Raw genomic sequence first — 7,528 nt, forward strand, 5'->3', positions numbered from 1 at the left:
AAAAACTCTATTTTTTATTTCAGAATTTCATATATATTTTAATAACAGCACTTGATGATCAAGCATCTTGTGTTTTCATCCAAAAACCAAAGATATATATATTATAAAAATGTGAATCTTAAAATCTCTTCCTTTTTAATGTTAACATTTCTTATTTCTAAATCAGAACAAGGGATTTCAAGGATTAGATGAAAAAAAATAATTAAAAAATTTTAGTGTGGTTTTTAGACTTTTATTTTATTTTATTTTTTATTATCAGTAATATATATATATATATATATATATATATATATATATATATATATATATATATTGTTATTGTTATTGTTATTGTTATTGTTATGTGGCATTACATAAAATTCTATATCTATAACATTTTTATTAATGGTGTTTTGTATTTGTATATATTAGTATTTTTCTTAGAATAATATTAATATTTAGAGTTTTATATATTTATATATTTATTTTTTGGTTTACACTATATAACCTTTGGCCTGGCATTAGTTTTTATTTTATTTTATTTTATTTTATTTTATTTTATTTATATTCAGTTTTTGTTTTGTTTTAATTTTATTTAACAAAGTTTTTATTTGGAATGTGATTAATCACGATTAATCTTTTGCCCGACATTAGTTTTATTTTTAATTTAATTTTATTTTATTTCATTTTATTTCATTTTATTTAATTTAATTTAATTTAATTTTATTTATTTTTATTTATTTAGTTTTAGTTTTCGTTTTAATTTTATTTAGCTAAACCCTGGATTTGGCTGAAATTTTATACCAACAAATTTTATATTTTTTAGTAGGTTGCTATATTAACAATATATCAGTTTTTTACTTTAAATTTCTGTCAAACATAAAACTCTAAAACGTTGCTAAAATAGGTTTTGCTAAAGTTCTGGACATTTTTAATTAAACCATAAAATTAACAGATTTTTACTGTGTTCCTTATATAATATAAATCATTCAAATGATTACCAGAAAGAACAAGCATTTGTTCAACTGGACATTTGAACTCAAAAACCTCTACTTAATAAGCTATAACCGTTCCCCAGGTGAAAACCAGAAGCTGATGGGTTTTTTCATGACGCTTATGCTGCTGCTGTTAGTGCAGCACTAAGGAGTCTTACAGCACTAAAGCACAGAATGGACTTGTACCAAATCTATTTAACAGCCCATTGATTGTGTGTGACTGTGGGCTGGTAGGAAATGTGTGCCAGCTGGGACCAGCCAGTCGGAGAGCACGTCCCCGCGGGCCGAGCAGTCTGGCCATCGCATTTTAGCCCCGGAGGCCATTTTGATCTCAGAGGACCGAGCACTTCATTACAGCTGTCTTTCTTAATATAAATAGAGAGCTTCTTATAATAGAAGTCGGTTATGATGAAAAAAGCCTTGTTAAAAAGCCATAACTATGAACAATGGGTTTGGGCGATAGGGAATTACTTTGATTAATATCCTTTTCATACCACATATGAAGAGGAAGACAGAAAAAGAGCATAACATAAAAGAATCAAAGTTCTTAAATCCAGATCATATTTGCACACTTGCATTTCTGTAATGCTTGTTTGTCAATAGTGTTGTGAGCTGCCTACATAGGCAGTATTTTAAGGCATCATAAATGCATTCCAACATGAAATCTGATGAATAGATCATCAGCAAAATTATGTTGCCATACCCCCTTTTAGACTAAATGCAAAATTCACTTTTACATGTTGTTTGAACATAAATGTGTTGGCAGACATTATTCAGTTCAGAGCTGTAAGTGATTTTCTGCTTTTATTTTATTGTTTGGGTCATATTAACAGCACAGACAGTAGTATACTGTAGGAAATGTATATTATACTGCTGTTGCTTAATACAACAATCTACTTTAAACATGCAATTCATTTAACAGCTGCTTAACTTCACAGACATAATTATTAATTATTTTACCAAATGACAACTGAGGGACTCATAGGCAACTATTACAGAAGGTTTAAACGCTAACTGATGCTTCAGAAAGAAAAACAATGCATTAAGCGCCGGGGGTGAATACTTTTGAACAGAATGGAGATGTGTACATTTTTCTTATTTTGCCTAAATATCATATTTTTTTTAATTTAGTACTGCCCTTCAGAGACTACAAAAGGGAGTTTCCCAGAAGACAAAATAATGCATTGTTTTTCCTTCTGGAGCATCAGTGAGCGTTTGAACCTTCAGTAATAGTTGCATATGAGTCCCTCAGTTGTCCTCAGTGTGAAAAGATGGATCTCAAAATCATACAGTCATTGTTGGAAAGGGTTCAAATACACAAAATGCTGAAAAACCAATATATTTAATTTGTGGGACCTAAAGGATTTTTCTGAAGAACAGCAGGCAGTTTAACTGTTCAGGACAAACAAGGGACTCATGGACAACTATCGCTAAACAAAAAAACTCAAATCTCATTTAGGTCAGTACTAAATAAAAAATATCATGCATTTTGAATGATCCCTTTTATTTTGATGAAATAATTAATAATATTTAGCAGATTCTGAAAGGGGGTGTAAACTTTTGACCTCTGCTGTAACTTCTGTGTGTTTTAACATAAACTTGTGTGTGAAAGAGAACTTTTCTGTGCGCGTGCTTCGGATGTGTGCGCTTAGAAAACCCTAAATCAAAAGTTTAAACTGATATGGCATTAAAACACATGATTTTAGCGCAACAGACATGATAATCAATTTTGGCAGAGAATCTGAGGTATGAGCAGTAGCCCTATGGCTATTCTGGAAAAGGGGGCGGGGAGTAGCAGCTCGTTTGCATTTAAAGGGACATGCACTAAAGCAGCATGTTTCTGCTTTCACTCAAAATATCTATTTTCAAAATGATATAATAAATTATTTGTTTCGAAATCTTGAAAATTATTAATTTCAACTCTGAAAAATGATACTTTGGACCAGCTTAAATATTACATTCATATTACATTCATTGAGATTTATACATCATCTGAAAGCTGAATAAATAAGCTTTCCATTGATGTATGGGACAATATTTGGCCAAGATACAACCAAGACAACCTCAGATTCCAAAATATCGCCTTTAAAGTAGTCTAAACTTTAAAATTTGACTTTGCTTGGTCATTGATGTACTTGGAACTTATAATTATGATATTTCAGACTTCACTTTGAAGGACGCATATAAAAAGATATTCCCAGAGAGCAGTGTGATAATGTAAGTTCAGTGTAATATGGCGGACAAAGCAAGAGCATACACTTATACAACTGTTGCCTACTTCATCCTATATGTGACCCTGGACCACAAAACTAGTCATAAAGGGCCAATTTTTTAAAATTAAGATTTATACATCTGAAAACTGAATAAATAAGCTTTTTTTATTAATGTATGGTTTGGAATCTGAGGGTGCAAAAAATCTAAATATTAAGAAAATAGCCTTTAAAGTTGGCCAAATGAAGTTCTTAGCAATGCATATTACTAATCAAAAATGACGTTAAGCTATATTTACAGTAGGAAATTTACAAAATATTTTAATGGAGTATGATCTTTACTTAATATCCTAATGATTTTAAGCATAAAAGAAAAATTGATACTTTTGACCCATACAATGTATTTTTATGCCATTTACAGTATCATGCCATTAGCTTAGTAGCTTATCTTTTTTCGCATTTGTTTGATGCACAATGACAGTGCACCACAATTTTCATTTTTCACATGCAGTAGACACTAGACAGCTTGTTATGTTTTCTTTTTTTCACTTTGTGACATTTGCTTCATATGATATTTACCACAGTATAAATAAGGAAACATCCACAAGTGCCGCTGACATTTGAGAAGTCAAGAGGTGATCGATATATTGGCCGGTTGTTCTATATTAAACCTTGAATTTTGCCCTTTCTTTAGATCTCAATTCTGTAAAGCAGCAACATGAGGTTAAAAAGCAGTATATTTGTATCCAAAGGCAGATGGAGCCATGATAGCTCTTCTACACATACTAATGGCAGAGGTGTGTTGGTGCTCAATAGAAAGGCCTTTGTGAGAAGAGAAAGGGGAGTGTCCTCGTGTCTGTGATTCAGTGAATGGACGGGATGCAAATGCTGCTTATTCTGTCATTATTCACTGTGACTAATTTAGACCCATTATTTCTCATCAGCAGTGACACACACTGACCGGCAGCTAATGGACTGACACACACACACACACACACACACACACACACACACACACAGAACTACCCCTACATCCTTAAAATAGCTTCACATAAAAGACAAGAAGCGATATTTACATGTAATTTGAGTCGTATACTTTCAGCTGGTCGCTGTAGGCATTGCAAGATGGTTGTGTGTGCTTTGGTGTTGGGTTCTTAGTCCTTTTATGACAAATAATTTTCAATTGATGGTGCAGATATTGATATAGCAATATAATGGTGATATATTCAATGCATAATACAGTAATATGTGACCCTGGACCACAAAAACCAGTCTTAAGTTGCATTGTAGCAATAGCCAAAAATACATTGTATGGGTCAAAATGATACATTTTTCTTTTCTGCCACAAATCATTAGCATATTAAGTATTGTTCCATGAAGATATTTTTGTAAATCTCCTACCATAAATAAATATATGAAAACTTAATTTTTGATTTGTAATATGCATTGCTAAGAACTTCATGGACAACTTTAAAGGCAATTTTCTCAATATTTTGATTTTTTTTTTGCACCCTCAGATTTCAGATTTGTAAATAGTTGTATCTCAGCCAAATATTGTCCTATCCTAACAATAACAATCAATGGGAAGCTTATTTATTCAGCTTTCAGAGAATTTATAAATTTCAAAACACTGACCCTTATGACCCCAAATGAGATTAAAAAAAATTCTTTACACAATATTTACTCATAATTGAATGTGAAATTTTATATTACACTGCCCAAAAAAAATTCTTACTCAGTATTTTTGTATTGATTTTTCAGTATAAATATCTAAACACTCAGAAAAACTATATTTTCTCTTTGAATTAAGTACATTGGCAGATATATATATATATATATATATATATATATTTTTTTTTTTTTTTAAGCAAAACCCACTTAATTTTGATACATTTTCCAGAAAACAAGATTTTATATATGTCATTTGCTTCTCAAGTAAATGACATAACAAGATACATTTACTTGATACATTTACTTGAGAAGCAAATGACATAACATATAAAATCTTGTTTTCTGGAAAATGTATCAAAATTAAGTGGGTCTTGCTTAAAATAAAAATATATATATCTGCCAATGCACTTAATTTAAAGAGAAAATATAGTTTTTCTGATCCCATATTTGTGTAATGAAAAACAAGACAAAAATACTGAAGTTTTTTTTTTTTTTTTTTGCTGTCTAATCATATCATTTGATAAAACAATCAACAGACTCTCTCTTTCTCTCTCTCTCTCTCTCTCTCTCTCTCAAAAAAAAAATATATATATATATTTATCACACCCAAAATAGACGTTTTTGTGTGCATAATATATGTGTGTACTGTGTGTATTTATTATGTCTATATAAAGACACAAAATGTTTTTACATTTATATTCATAGAATTCATATTATATGAATATGTTTAATATATAAACACAACATAATTTTCTTAAATATATACATGCATGTGTGTATATTTATTTATATAAAGGCTACATAATATCTTATATATATATACATCAATATAATATATATATACATAGTACACACACATATATCATGTACACAAAAACTTTTATTTTAGATACAATTAATCAAATATGCCTATATATTTTTATATTGTTTATATTGAGCATTTGTTTTAATTTTGTTCTGCAAATGTATATCACACAGTGCATTTTTAATTTAATAACCTAGGCGAATATATAAACGATCCCAATATCTATTGTGCATTCAGGCACATATTAAATTTCCTGTTGGCTTCTTCTCTTTTGTAGGCCTACATGAAAATCTAATTTGTCAAATCCAACATGTGTAAGGTCTGAGCAGGAAACACTGTTCTATACGGCATTATGACAGCTGGAATCATGTTTTCCCTGCGCGTTATTGATGATTCCCCGTTATTTTACTGTCTCAAATCTTTGTTCCTTTTTGTGACGGAGCTGAACAATGAGTCTGCCCGGGGCTGTTCCGTGTCCTAGTTGTGTTCCATCACACGCTCATCCACTTTCGTCCATGCTTTCTGTGAATGAGATGGATTTGTGCTGAAGCGCGTTCTTATCTCGAGCGCGCAGCCGTCCCCCTCATTTGTGCGCTGTCTGTCCCCCGTCAAGCTCAACTCCTACATTTAGACGGACAGATAACCATCAGAGCTCTGACTCCCTTCATTAAAACAGCCTGAAATGAGCCCTTATCTAGTCTATCACAGCCGTCTTTTAATTAGCAAGCCGAAAGGGACAGAATGTATCTCTGATGGAACAGTCTCTGAAGCAGTTGTTGCCAGATTTTGACAATTTGCAGAAGCGGAATAAATATTAGTATCATAAATACGAACCTAACCATTTTCAAAATCAATTTCCATCCCAAAATCGTAAATTGCAAGTAAAACAAAAAAGATCCACCTTATTTTACAGAATTTAGCTATTTTATGTAAATGCGCGAGACTTTCGATTCACTTGCAGCAATAAGTAACGAAAACAAAGTGCAGTAAACCATAAAAGTATTTTGCTACAAACCAATGTATTTATGAATGCGATAATAAATTGACATAATATGATAAGAAATAACAATTTACAATATTAAGATGCGCAACGGGTTGTTTTTACTGAGTTAAAATAACTGAAAGCAATAAAAACGGAAGTCTTGCACATTTAAGTTACAAATGTTAAAAATCAGGTGGCAAAAATCAGTACAAACCATCTAGATATTTGTGACCCTGAACCACAAAACCAGTCTTAATTTGCACGCCAAAAAACACATTGTATGGGTCGAAATTATCAATTCTTTATTTTATGCCAAAAATCAGGACATTGAGTAAAGATTTTGTTCCATGAAGATATTTTGTAAATTTCCTATTGTATATATATCAAAACCTAATTTTTGATTAGTCATATGCATTGCGAGGAACTTTATTATTTGGACAACTTTAAAGGCGATTTTCTCAATATTTTGATTTTTCTTTTTTTTTCTTTTTTGCACTCTCAGATTCTAGATATTTTAAAATAGTTTTATCTCAGCCAAATATTTTAACAATACTTTTTTAAAATTGAGATTTATATATTTGAAAACTGAATAAATAAGCAAAAAAAAAAAAAAAAAAAAATCTAAATGTAACCCTCAGATTCCAGATTTTCAAATAGTTGTATCTCAGCCAAATATTGTCCTATCCTAACAAACCATGTTAATAGAAAGATTATTTATTAAAAAAATGTACCATTATGACTGATCTTGTGGTCCAGGGTCACTTTTTTCTCCACTGTACAAGATAAAATTTCGATGATGTAAATAAAACAAATCTTATACTGGAAAAAATTTGATGTTTCAAGTTTCATGTGAATAAATCTGGTCTTCCTGTGTGTTGTTCAGGTT

The 7,528-nt window shown here is 30.8% G+C and overlaps 1 pseudogene; it reads left to right on the forward strand.

The window, feature by feature from the left end:
- The window catches only part of LOC141346827 (glutamate decarboxylase 1-like), an 8,630-nt pseudogene extending 7,345 nt beyond the window's left edge, over window positions 1-1,285 (forward strand).
- Window positions 1,286-7,528: the final 6,243 nt, after the last annotated feature.

This window comes from Garra rufa, chromosome 12 (genome assembly GCF_049309525.1).
Source record: "Garra rufa chromosome 12, GarRuf1.0, whole genome shotgun sequence".
Lineage (NCBI taxonomy): Eukaryota > Metazoa > Chordata > Actinopteri > Cypriniformes > Cyprinidae > Garra > Garra rufa.